Source organism: Ptychodera flava, chromosome 2 (genome assembly GCF_041260155.1).
Source record: "Ptychodera flava strain L36383 chromosome 2, AS_Pfla_20210202, whole genome shotgun sequence".
Lineage (NCBI taxonomy): Eukaryota > Metazoa > Hemichordata > Enteropneusta > Ptychoderidae > Ptychodera > Ptychodera flava.
Genome location: NC_091929.1, coordinates 32,125,776 through 32,140,738, shown reverse-complemented (window position 1 = coordinate 32,140,738; position 14,963 = coordinate 32,125,776). Strand labels below are relative to the sequence as shown.

Sequence of the window (14,963 nt, the reverse complement as noted above, 5' to 3'; positions counted from 1 at the left end):
CTTTATATAATAAACCCCTGTCAATTTTTCTCCAATTTTTGCAAAAATTTTGGGAAAAACCTGTAGCCAATGAAATGTGATGTCGATTTGGTCCAAATTATCAAAAAATTACAGAAAAATCATACAATTGGTAAAATTTTGCACTAAAATTTTGGTGGGAGAAAATTACAGCGCTCAAAGGGTAAAACGTGGAAAGGAGATTTAACGTTCTACATCGATCAATTAATAAGCCATTGCTTTCGCTTTGGTAAAGCGCGTTCACCAAGTCTGGCAAAACTCAATTCATGTACACACCAGTTCACTCATTTTCATCTGGAGAGATAATTTTATGACGGAAATGTTGACAGTACGTGTTAATGCATGGAAAATAATATGCTACGTGATCTAGGCATTTATATGTTTATATTATAATTTCAAATTATTTTAGATATTCTTCGTCTGCCTTACCTCGCTTCTTTCCTTATGTTATCGACAAACCTTTTGATTTTTAGATATCTCTGGTATTTATCCTCATTTCACTGTGGTATAACCATCTAGCTGTCTGTTTAATTCATTGTCCCCCTGTATCATAACTGCGTCAGTGTCATTGCAAACATTAGAATTTTCAGTTATTGTCGTTCATTTTCTAACATTTCCAGTTTTGTTCCAATTCTCTAGTGATTGATCATCGGATGTTGCCATCTTTTCGTCTAATTTCATTTTTACTTTTCGTCAAAAACTCGAATTGATCCAACTTTTGTTCAGTTGGAAAATAAAAATATTCTTACTGGTTAACTTCGGACTACATTTGTCTACACAAATAACATATGCAAAGTAAAGCAGTTAAAATAATACTGATATTGATAGAAGTGCAAACATATTTGCTAACCATGAATAGCCAGTGACCGACTTTCTTTATAGATAACGCGAGTTAAAACTGTAAAACAGGACATAATTAAACCCTACTACAATCCTACTTTCAGTCTTTATGCCTAATATGTACATACTATAATATGTACATATTATTTTTTGTGTGTATATAATATTTTAGATCATGTAGGCAGAAGGTTCCAGAAACTATTAAACACTGATGTAGACGTTTAAAACCCTATTGCTATTGCATTATTTCAGATCAGTTTGCCTTTCGTAAGAAGGAAAATAAATTTGTGCTCTTCGTTTGTGGAATTCTCTACCGTCACAGCTTCATGCACTTCTATCGCTGGTTGAATTCTTTCGCTGGCCGATTTTTGCGTAGGCCAGCGGTGCGAAAATTATGCTCTGGTCGCGAGAATGCGGTAAACCGGCTGTTTTAATATAGTGCAATGGTGTCCCTCGTGTTTTTCAGGCTCGTGTTCAGAGCAATGGTGCGAACAAATCAAGACTGATATCGCAGTTTGACAAACACGCAGGACGCAGGTCGCTGTTGTGAAGTCGCAGGTTAGGCCTACACCTTGGTCTAAATGCCGAAGTCGCAGGTCGTATGTTTTCAAACTCGCAGGACGCAGGTCGCAGTTTTGAAGTCGCAGGTCGCATGTCGCATGTCGTGACCGGTCTTCCATAGGCTACGGAAGAGAACGTCGAAACGTAGAATAAACTACACTTATAGAAACTACCCAGAAAACAGCACGCCTGTGGCGGCTCCACTGTCGCCACGCGCAACTACGATCTGAGCGAGCAGACGTTTTCAAAATCTCGCGCTGGCTTTGTGTACGAATGGAACGTTTGCGGATAGCAACGCGCGTAGTAACCAGAATCGAGATAGTTCAGAAATGCACGCGATTGCCCATATTTGGGCACCGGGCCGGGGCGTGATACGTAAAAAAAATGCACGGATCTGAGGGCGCTTTCTCCCATAGCTTCACACAGGCACGTGAATGTAGGTATATGATAAAAGTTATTATTTACTCAGGGCATTGATAAACAAATGATCACATATGCAAGTTCAAGTTTATTACATTTATGGTTGAGTTTTATTACATTTATGGTTAAATTGTTTATTACATTTGTGGTTGCGGGTTGTTACATTAATGGTTGACTATTTTATTACATTTGTGGTTGATTTTATTACAATTGTGGTTGATATTACATTTGTGGAGATTATTACATTTGTGGAGGTTACAACCACCACCACCAACAACAACAACAACAACGACAACAACAATAACAACAGTCGTCATCACCGCCACGATCAATAAATTTGCATATAGGCCGAGAATCCATTATCAGTAAAGACACCCAATTGTATATTTGAACGGGCAGCTTTCAGCTGATCAGGGAACTCCCTCATTAATGTCGATATCAACATTTGCATACACTTCCGGTCGATACCACTCAGCGGAACGTAGTCCAGGGGCTTATCGTGACTAAATTGCCAAAAGGGGGTTGTACCCAGAATAGTAGAAATGGGTAATTTACATAATTTTAACACTATTAATGAAGTAAAAGGCAAGCGTTACACTAGGGACGGAAAACAAAGAAAGACAATAAAATTAAACAGGAATTTTGCAGTCTATCAGAAATTTCTCATAACTCTCATTTTCTATGGTGAAAAAATAAAATGTTCGATTTTCGAAAAACTAAGCCAGTGAAAAGTTTTCTTACACCAGGAGCAATTAAATGAACCTCCACAAGTGCAATATTAGAGAAAAATATAAAATTTTGAGAGTTCGAATATCTGCCCCCCCCCCCCCCGAGGTTAATAGTCCTAGATCCAAAAACCCTACCTGGTTTTTAAAGATAATCCATTAATATGGAATAAATACTGAAATTATTTTGGAAATGCAAAGAAGAAAATCTTTTACCAAGCCGCCATATGCAAAGTGATTAAGTTTTCATAGGAAACGGGACACCTTGACTACCTCTGTCCGTTGCATAGTGTGCGGGGTGCGATACAGCAAAGGTCTGGGGTACGTGGTTGCTCTGGTCCCCTGGCCCATTTCTACCGCCGGCTGCGTTGCTCACGAAAAGCAGTGCGGCCAGCGGTAGAAACGGGGCAGGGGAGCAGACAGTATCCAGAAGAATACCACGCATGAGCAGTGTGTCTGAAATTATCACCAGAAGAGCTCATGAATCAGTCACTATGTTTTGTGATATGTTTTGCCATGGATCTGACAAACCTTGTGATAGAAAGAAGGAGTGTTTTGTCTTTATCCTGACTTTTGGTATGGTCGTTACTCGGTCATCACAGCATGTTCGCTCAGTTTAGCGGGATTTTATAGAAAAATAGACCGAAAAAAGACTTAATTTAACTGTTGCAAACTGTATCAGATAACTGCACCTTTGTAGGAATATTTAAGACGTCTAAAACAGAAACGAGGTTTATAGCAATGAAACTTAAATAGAGTGATACGAAATCGTTTTTTATCGTTTTTCTTGTCGACAGATTTAACCCTCTCACTACCATGGTTTGGCCCATCGTTATCAATGATGATTATGGACCTGTTTACAGGGAAAAGGGGGTGGACAGGTTAAGTCTACAAAATTGTGTAACTATAAAGCTAATACTCGTTTCGGTTTGCTGTCAGTCGTTCTTCATCTGACGTTGAATACCCTCTTTGTTAGCTCACCTGTTTTCGCTAGCTTTAAGTAGCGGTACTCCGAGCCTGTGAAGAAACCGGTCGCTTGTTGTATCAAGTGACGGGTCCACGTATTTCCTGCACCGGGTGGGCTCGCTAGAGCTACCGTTGGGAACGTACCGGGGGCAGCCAAGCGAACGGAACAGTTTAGCGAGCGGGGTGCTCCACCAGTGGCGCCTGAAAAACAAAGGTCTCTTTTGTAGTTCATTAATTCCAAACATCAGAATAAACCTTGCAATTTTACAGTGAATTTCAAAATAGCTTGGAATTACAACGTGCTTGGGTGATTAGAAAAAACGTTTCTGGCGAAAGAAAACGCCAACAGCATCCATTGCAAACGTTCTCCTTTGATAGATTTTGCAACAAATTAACCCAATGCGACGTCTGCTGTTCTCACTTACAGAACACGTTGAGTATTGGCTATAGAAAACACCAATCATTGTACCGACCCGTACAGTGTACCTAGATAAAACCTATCGTTATGTAAATGCACAGAAATGGTTGAGCAAACATCACAGGTTTGGCAATTTTTCATAACCTATACACAACACGATAGACTTACATTTTCATTGGCATGGAATTATACTGATTAATTTTGAAACTTGTCGAATAAATGGAATTTTCAATATTGTTTTGAGAAAATCTCAATGTTCCCTTTCTCCATAGATTTAACACTGGGTATTGGGGATATGATGAATTTCAAGTATTGCTGAATTTTAGACAATATGTCACTCTATTATAGACTTTGCAAGGTAACCAGTTTAATTTATTCCTCATTACGAAAAAAGAGTGGTTAAAAGTTTCTTTACAAGAAGTATGAGAAAAAGTTTTAGTCTTTCAGTTTTGAGGCGCGCGCCCATTGCTTTGCTAATCCAATACAAAGCAAGCCATCTCTCAGTTGTGTATCCATGCGTGCTTATTCGAAGAGAATAGGCCGCATTGTATTACCTATATGCCGTAGCCTCCAATCCCCTATGCTTGCCTTGATTCTTCTTGATATCGTCTGCTTACCGAATGCAAGTCCTTTATTTTTCTTTTAAATTTTAAAGAGTTAAACCAATATAATTTGAGATAAAGGCCTGTGCCTTTACTAGTAAATACCCTTGCTTAGACCATCGTTCGAACTTAAGAGTTTACCTGTCACCACCAATGATTAAAGGTATACTGTCACCTGTTCCAATTTTGCCACAGTTACCATGGAAAGAGAAAAATCTAACCAATTAATCACAGATTTTAAGCGGGTGGCCGCTTTAAAAAAACAGCACCCTCACATGGGCATTTCGAATGCCAAGGAACGCCCTTTGACCATATATGGGCATATTTAGATTACAGGTGACTGTATACCTTTAAGGTTGTAAGCGATTCGAAAGTGAAAGACTTAAACTTTTGCTTAAACTTTCCCAAATGAAACTTTCAATCATTCTCTTAATAAATCAACAACATAAATCGGGGGTCACCGTGCAAAGTTTGAAAGTAGCGAAACAAATTACCAAACATTTCACGATATTTGAAGTTCAAAATGGCCGCCATCCCTGTATTAACTCTATGGGGAAAATATTAAATTTTGGATTTTCGAAAAACTAAGACGGTGAAAGTATTTGTGTCTCCAAGAGCTTTAAAATGAACCCCCACAAGTGGTACATCAGAATAGAATTGTAGAAATTTGAGAGTCAGAATATCTGTCCCGAGGCGCGTTCTACCTTAAGGGGTGTTTCATGTACCATCCCAGTTCGGTTAAAGGAACAGTAGACTTCTCAATGCCTGATTTTCGGATTAGCTCTTGTTGACATCGAGTACTGACATGGTATTACTTCCTTGTTTTCCATTGAAAGTTTTCTCAAATTAGTCTATTTACTTATAAATAAAGCTTAAAATTACTTGCTCCTTTAACCCTTTCACCGCTATGGTTTTTCCCAAATCCATTGTTTTCTATGGTAAAGTTGGACCTGTACACAGGGAACTGGGGTGAAAGGGTTAAGTACACTGTAGTCTTTACGCTGTAACATTTTTAAAACTTTATCCCCTAGATTTAATTATTACTTTTTTCAAATGTACTTTTACAAGAAATTCGCTGACTTCACCGCATTTTCCTGTCGTAACGGATGGTACCCATAAATACCAGAGAAACTGAAAGCTGTAGGATGAACGTCTTTAAAACTATTGCTTTTATTTCATTCTAGCTTTTCTCCTTATTTCTTTCTACATTTATTTATGAATAAAATACTCGCAGATCCCAGTGCTTAATTGGTGTTTAGAATCTTCAACATTGGAAAAATATGTTTATTTACTTATTTATTTATTTATTTATTTATTTATTTATTTATTTATTTATTTATTTATTTATTTATTTATTTATTTTCTTTTATTAACTCACACTTTTCGATGGTTTTGATATTGTTTCGAATTCTCAGAAAGAAAGGAACTTGACTTCATGAGGACCCTACTATTTATGTAATGTATATTGAACAGAATTTGCATTCACAGATTTGTCAAGGATTTAAGATTGAATGACCACGAATCGGGGCAGGGTTTTTTTACTCGTCTGTTATGTATGCCAGTGTCTAGATGTCAACATCACAGATACATAAGCTTCCAGCTTTTCACGTACTGTTTGCTTGTCTTGTTGCATCCCTTGACAGTGAAATATGAGGCACAAGTTATTGCACGTTACCTGCAGCCAAGGCAACTCTATCCCTGGAAGCTCGGACTGGCCCAAGACGGATGCTTTGGAGTGATGTCATCATTTTACTATGGAGCACAGCAACCAGGAATAGGTAGGTAAAAATTGCGGTGCAGACAGCAAGCATGCAATGTTTTAATACTACCAAGTGACGCATCTTCGAAACATCTAGTCGACTTGCCAAAGAGTGAAAATGTCTTCAAAAATCTGTATGAATAAGAAATATTATTTATTTATTTATTTGTTAGTTTGTAAGTCAGTTAGTTAGTTATTTTTTCATATAATTATTCATTATATTATCTACTTTTTATTTTTTAAAGTAAAACTGGCCGCATTCAGTAATGAAGATATGGAAAATATTGCTTTAATCCATCTTACAGTAGTTAAGGGAGCCTTCAGTAATTACAAGGGGTGGGCCGGGGGAATTAGGAGGAGGGTCACTTTTTAGAAAACTGTCCAAGGGAGAGGGTCACTCTTTATAAACCCATCTTGGGGGAGGGTCACTTTTTACAGAAGGTGATTTTACGGCCAAACCTTTGAATGTCCATTTGATATTTCCTGAATAGGAAATTGCCGACGAAATACATTGATTCTTTTAATAAATACATACACATTATCGACAAGCTTCACTAGCAAAGAAGATGCAGTGGTATCCTACATTAAACACATTAAACAGTTAAAACTGATGGAAGACAAGAGACAATAACATATTGGAAAGAGGGCAAAGTGTATATCAATTATCAAATGTCTATAAATGCACAGATATTGTAAGGTTATGTTTTACATTAGTAAAAAATTAATTATAGTAAAACTGTTCTCTCAAAGACTACCAAGTGTACTGAATTCAACATTTCGCCTAAATTCCAAAATCCATTGTTTTGCACACACATCCATTTTAACTACCCTAGACTAATCAAGTATATTAATATCATTAATCAAGTGTACATAAATACACAGATTTACCAGGTTTTGCACTGGAAAAAAATCATTCATAGTTTCCTCATAGACGACAATATACAGTAAAGTCAACATTTTGGTGAAATTCCAAAATCCAATTCCTTGCACACATATCTACTTGTAACCACTCTAGTCGAACCAAATACATGACATCAATAATCAAGTGTACATAAATACACAGCTTTACCTATTATTGCATTATATTTGAAAATAAATATTCATAGTTTCCTCATAGACAACTATGTATAGTAAATGAACATTTTCAATGAAATCAAATATCCAATTTCTTGTACACACATGCACATTTTACTTCCTACTTCAAAAGCAAAGTACATTTACATATATTATCAAACATATATAAATGTACAGATATAGCTTGTTGTGTGGGGAAAATTGTCAATAGTTTGCAAGATAGATACTCATGTATTATCATTTGATATTTTCGGGTGAAGCGCTATATCAGCCACATCTTGTCGCCTTATAGTTGTACAAAATGTGGTGACCCTCCCGCAAATGAATGACCCTTAAAAATGCCTGCGTGATGAATTGCAACTCTCCCTCTCAAAATGCCAGCCCCCCCCCCCCCGTAATTTATGTCTGTAACTTACATAACGATTAAACATATTGTTATGTAATTAGCTGATTTTGTGTCTGAGTTATTCCTTGGGAGAATACTGCAGTGATTGGGGGAGGGTCAAATTTTAGAATGCCAGCAATGGGAAGGTCACATTTTAGACACAAGGATAGGGGTAATTGCCGGAAGGGTACGCCACATACGTTATGAATATGATTTTTTAGAAATTTATATGAGAGGATCTCTTTTCATAATATTATGTGCGTCGATCTAAACGTTCGTAGTGCCAACAAAGTCGATCAGGAAAACGACAACATTGTTCACTTTTCAGTTTTACTAACGTTGGTTTTAACACTCTTATCACATGCACGAGCCAAATTTGTTGTCTCTAAGCAGAAAATACCGATATTTGTTTTCTGGTCGTTCTACGTCACGACAACCCGCGTCTATGTCATCAATTTTGGTGCGTCGGAACTTTTTTGTGTCAATTTTCGACGTGCTTGTCAATGCAAACAAACAAAATGGCCGCCCGTATTTCTCCCGGGATCAGAATTCGTCTTGATGTGAAAATTTGCAAAAATTAGTCATGATTTTTAGAGTCTGACAAAATACACCCACTTCGCAAATTTTGAGTCCTTCTGTTTTACTCTTGTAGTTAATATGGGGGTTCTTATCGGTATAGACCCTACTGCCGTCTGAACTTTTGACGCACACTGAGTAGCCTACTGCTGCAACAAGGGGAGTTAAGTGCTCATCCAGGCGCACGCTGAGCCTAAAAAAGTTATGTAATCACATCAATATTTTCATAGTCTACGACATAATAATCCGAACTACGGAAACGCAAGAGTATAACGCTCGTAGGCACCATCTCAAGCCATAAATTGATGACGTCAAAGATATGTATACTTATGGAAATGAGGTAAAAGATCATCCGCCAAACTCCCTCATGTTGTTTTACATAAAGACTGTGTAATCTGTATCACCCATGGCGATGTCTTAGAATGTATCGCGATGCAGTCTTAAGGACATAAAATGAAATTAAAAAATCGTACACCACATCGATTTTATTATTTTTCTAATCACTTTTTCGATATTTAACTGCCAATGGTTGAAACTATTTGCTGCCTCTGATGTCTCCCCGTGAAGTTACATAACAATATATGTGGAGTGAAAGACATACTGCAGTGTATGCTATATAGTCTACGCACAGGGGCTCATAAGTGCCTATTTAGTCAATATTACAGCGTTTTTCTTTCTTTTTCAATGTTACAAATAAAGCTGAAGAGCACAACATTTGTGTAGCTGTCTTTTGTGTAGCTTGTATTGGCATGTATAGTGCGCCCTCAATGGGGAATGTGATCATATGTAAATACGACCTTTAGTTCCGTGACCTCTAGCCAATTCCTCTGGCCATGCCTTCTGGCCACGTGTACATACGTCGCTGTGTTTACTGTATATTGGGAAATTAGTACAGTAAGCATAGCGAGGGCAGGGCAGGAAGTAGGCATGGCTAGAGCCGGGCCTAGAGGTCACAGAACTAAAGGTCACATTTACGAGGACGCACTATACATGCCAATACACGCTACACAAAAGACAGCTACACAAGTGTTGTGCTCTTCAGCTGGATTATTTGTGACATTGAAAAAGAAAGAAAAACGCTGTAATATTGACTTAAATAGGCACTTATGAGGCCCTGTGGTCTACGCTGGAGCGGTGCTGTGACTGTAGAGGTGCCTCCATGCTGTGACCTATCAATCGAAAACGGTTCAGACGAGTCATTACTCCAGAACCTCCATTTTCGCTTGTCTCTCTTGTCCCGGCAGCTTGGTGCTCCCCGAAAACAGCGAATTCTCAGCTACTCTCGTTGCGATCACAAAAGTTGAAAACACATGGCGTGATCAAGGTGCCGTGTAACGGTTGAATGACATCGTTTTTCTGGAACCTATACACACGTACCTAAATCTGTGGAAATCTCTGCACTTTCCAAGGAAACTGATCTCACAACCAGGTTGGAAAAGTCCCAATCAAAGCAAGACGGGTTGACACCGTGTGCCCAAAGGAATGTATTGGAAACATCGTATGGAAGTAAAAATAACAAAAAAGGCATTTGCTACTCAAAAACTTGAATCTTCTCATACTTACAATATTTGAAGTGAACACAGGTCATTCACCAATGTCGTACTTGTTCAAATTCAAAGTATACAGCATTGATATTGGGCCTACATTCAGTCAGTCAGATACGCAGGTGAACTAATTATGATCTGCCACACTCGTCAAACTTCCAGAATGACAAAATGTAAGTTATATAAACATGTCATGCTCATAAACTTTTACTACAATTCACACAAGGTATGATCAGTCAATGGCGCATTGAAAACTTAACAAAGGTAAGTACCCCACAATGTACTAATCCATCTCTCTTTGATGAACAATGGCTACTCTCAATGTGGCAAAGCAAATCCATGCGAGCGATTGACGAAGGGGCTTTGGTCCTGAAACACCTTTAGGACGAATCACAAACACAATCTGTTTGCCCGGGGACCCAGATCAAATGAACAGGGTCAAAGTACCATCGATTCACCTTGTCTCGTCACGTTTCCCTTTTTAATGAAACCATAATTATCTACTCTCTATACCATATCACTGACAAAGGTAGAATCGATATGTGAAATTGCCTTCATTTTCTTTGTATTTGGAACGTCCTTATCGATTATTCCCAAGGCGTCTAAACTAGACGCAAGATGAAATAAAGTAACGCACTGTCGTTAGAGTCCTTCAAAGTTTTACTTATTTAGGGATAGGGGTCTACCAGTAACGTTTGTATACTTTAGCATAAAATGAAATATTATGAAGGCTGGGGTCGGTGTTGTTGGAGACGAAGCCATGGGCGTGTCGGCCATGTTTCTTGACTGAAGCATTGCCGTTAATTTTCACTACCTAGGTTGCTTAATATTCTTGCTCGCATATAGTCACATGGCATGGTTGTATTCACTCGATCATGTGCTCAACTCATCACCCAGTAATATCATGGTCACTCCACAAAGAATATAATGTAATACTTGATCATCACTGCTAACTGCGAAGTTCTGGCATGGGGGCGTACATCAAGATGGAATGCGTGTAATGGACGTAATGGAATTTTCATACAGTCAGTGTGTGTTAATTACCTATTATATTACCATGCCCTGTCCGTCGCATTTTAGTTAGTTGAGCTGAACCACGTTATTGCCCACAAATACACAGTAATGGTTTGTTTACATGCCAGTGAATATGAATAATATCGTAAACGTAGTAACTTTACAGCTAAAACGTAAATTGTGATTTATATAAAGATCATGATCAATCACAAAATAAAATGGAGCACTTGTTTAGACACTTTTTTGAAAAAAATCTCCGGATTTGCAAATTTTTCACAGCGCCCGCACTACTCACTGACAAGTTCTTGGGCCCTGTTGTCTTTCGCGTGGGAAATTTTCGAAAATTTTGACGGTTTTCGTGGGTTCGCTGTTAATGTGTGGCTATAACAGACTCTGCCCTGACCATTAATGTTAATTTATTGGCGCGAGCCCATAAATTTTCGCCCTTTAAAGGTATACAGTCACCTGTAATCTAAATATGCCCATATATGGTCAAAGGAGCGTTCCTTAGTATTCAAAATGCCTATGTGAGGGCGCTGTTTTTAAAAAACGGCCACCCGCTTAAATCTGTGATTGGTTCGATTTTCTCTTTCCCCGGTAACTGTGGCAAAATTGGAACAGGTGACAGTATACCATTAATTGTTGGCTTTCCTCTCGTCCTTGGCGAGTCATCCTTTATTTCTATAATCATGGGTGTGCCGCATGTTATAACTGGACCATTCCATAACATAATTGAAGTTTATCGTCACATCAGTATGTCATGATAACATTCAAGCATAGAGTATTTCTTTTTATAATCGATTCATATCATTCCCTTCCTACAGTATTGCATAGGCGAATTTTGGCAGGCTTTTTACGATATAAATACGCTGTTATGAGCAATATCAGACACTAAGTCTCAGATTGACAACTTTTGTAAAGGCCTTGCCCAAATTTTGTAAAGATCTTGCACACAGCGAAATTTGCCTAAAATATCAACGTATTCAAAGTAGTGTATTGTATTTAAGGCATTTACACAGTATGAAAGGCTTTGATATAAAGGTATTCGATATGCAAATTACTAATTAGCTGATATACAACTGCTAGATGATATTTGTCAATGTCACATCATAGTATCTTCAATGTATATAGCATGTTTCACCAATTTTGTTAAAGTCTATCCAGATATATATATTCCTGATTATGAAAGTGTGTTAAATATGCAAATTAGTTTTCAGTTGATGAAAAAAATGCTAAAGACCTTCAGTTTTGATATATCACGGTATTTTGAATGGACATAGCAAGTTTTGTCAACTTTCGTAGGATAAATCCAGATATATATCCTTAACTCTTGGAAAGTTCATTTTATATACAAATGAACAGTGTCATCATCACAAAAATTGCACTTGACCTTGAAATCTGTCCATGGTTCCTTGATTAACGTCTCTGGAAGATTTACAACATATGACACTATCATTCTGAGAATATCTGGTTTCTGAACAAACAAGTATGCAAAATTAGTAATACATTGTGAAAGTAACCCCTGACCAAAAGCTAATCGGTCTTGCTATTCCAAGACAGAATATATCTACCAGATTTGATTCCGATCCAATCAGTTGTTTGTAAGGTATTGTACTAACAGACAGCCGGACATACACAAAGACAGACATACACAAAGTATGACAAACGTGTTTACTACAACAGTTCGTGTGCATGAAGACGTGAGCGAAAAACCTGAGTCTAAGCTGGCCATTACTATTTTTCCTAGTCCTCTGCGCCCCACTCCTCAAAATTTGCAGCATCCTCCCTTGCTATGCAAATGAGCAAAAATGCACTTCCGGCCGCCGAAGCAGCAACAAGTCAACTTGCTCCCACATATACTTTCCCAGTCTGCTATGAATTGTTCCTTACATAATATACTTTGTATTGTCCTGTACTTTCTAGTAACCAAGCGTTAAGTCTTTACATGTATTATATGCTTTACTGCTCCCTTGTTGGGACTTACTCTAGTTTCACCACCTGTATTTGTAGGTTGCCAGTGTTCAACCAAAATAACCTGCTTTAGCAGCCTTGACACGCCCACCTGTCACAAGCGGCACCAGGGAGAAAACCGGTTTCCTCGTAGAATTTGTGTATTTACATTTTAGCATTTCGGTTAAAAACAAAGTTCGCCGGCTTGACGCAAACATCTTTCTACACAGGGCTATCCTGGTTGTACAAGATTGAAATCATGGGTACAGACTGAGATATATGGGATCAACAAAGGGTGGTCGTAATTTTGGAAAACTTTTAAAAGAACATTTATAAATGTTGATGCTCACCCTAGGAGTACTGATATGAGAAAATTGTTATAAAATGTCTCGACTTGGGATATAAACAGTTGACACCCACTGTCTATGGTGAAGTGAATTCGTATTCGTTCCCCACTGCCTGGTAACACAAAAGAAATTAACTTAATGAACGATATCCACTGTGACGTGCTTGTTTTGGATCAAAACTTTGGGTATAGAAGTTTTATTACGAGAGCCCTTGCATAACATGACGCCTCGGAGCTCAAGTTGACAAATGGGCGCTGATGACATACATACATAGGTACGTACGTACGTAAAAAGGCAGATAGATAGATAGATAGATAGATAGATAGATAGATAGATAGATAGATAGATAGATAGATAGATAGATAGATAGATAGATCATGGAGGTAGCAGAGCTACCTCCATGGATAGATAGATAGATAGATAGATACTTTCATACATTATGTACGCTCAACCTGACAAAATAGCTTTTCATATGCAAAATCAGCGTACGGTAATTAACCGGTGGTATTGTTTTAACAGCATTTTATTGAAAGGGATTCAATAGTACCATTGTTTTCATCAACTCGTCATGCAAGATTATGAACTGCTTGGCCTCAAAATTGTCATAGACATTCATGTACAGTTCAAAGCTTGAACAGCAAGTGCCGGACAGTCACTTGTCGACGCTGGTCAGAAATCCCGAGTGCCGGTCGGGCCCGTCCTGCGCCGACCAGCGTGGGGAGAACCCTGTATACATACATGCATACATACATACATGCATACATACACACATACATACATACACACACATACATACATACATACATACATACATACATACATACATACATACATACATACATACATACATACATACATACATACATACATACATACATACATACATACATACATACATACATACATACATACATACATACATACATACATACATACATACATACATACATACATACATACATACATACATACATACATACATACATACATACACTGACCATGGTCGGTTGCTTCTCAGTGTCACAACATCAATGGGGTATTGAAGCATAGAGGCGTCACGTTAACTACTGTCTATGCAGTAATCACCTTGGTGGGGGGACTACGCAAAATTCTGTATAAACTTACCTGAACGTTAAACGAAGGAGAGCAGTGCCCAGGAAACGTAATGCTTTCCGTAGTTATAAACTCGATACTTGTTGCCCGTAACTGTTCGAAACATTGGACAAATTATCATCTTACTTCCCGCCGGATCGACCTGAACGGGAGCGACGAGACAACAACGTCTGGCCTCGCTCAATGGTCTGGCATACACAATATATAACAAGCATATCAAGCGATTAACTGCTCTTGCACATGCGCACGGAAATCACACGGATCTATGGATCCATTGCCCCCATGCTGAAGAAACTGATCGGTCCCTTGCAGACATCGAATTTAGGGGGGAAAGGACAGACGACTTCACATAAAACGATCTTGGGCTACAAAAAACTTTGATGTACAGTGGTGAGGCTAGGCAGTGTGAGTTACGAGCCACGCCCACTAGAGATGTAGAGATTTACTGATCACATCGCAGCAGCTCAGAGCAGCATAAAAGTTCGTCAACGCTACAGTCGGGGAAAAAATCCACTTTTTCTGCAAGATGCGATTATTCCGACAAAACTGTGACATTTTCGAAAAGTTACATTGATTACTCACTGAGCAACCTGAAAATGTGCTGACAAAGTAGATTTTCGTGATGCTTTTAATGAATATATCATTGTGAGA

The 14,963-nt window shown here is 38.3% G+C and overlaps 1 long non-coding RNA gene across 1 annotated transcript; it reads right to left on the bottom strand.

Moving 5' to 3' along the window:
- Positions 1–3,549: 3,549 nt before the first annotated feature.
- Positions 3,550–14,529, bottom strand: LOC139147964 (uncharacterized). The gene is made up of 3 exons (XR_011555843.1): positions 14,325–14,529; positions 6,226–6,441; positions 3,550–3,731 (listed from the first exon to the last, which is right to left on the bottom strand). It is a non-coding gene; the product is annotated as an uncharacterized lncRNA (long non-coding RNA).
- Between the last annotated feature and the right edge of the window lie 434 nt (positions 14,530–14,963).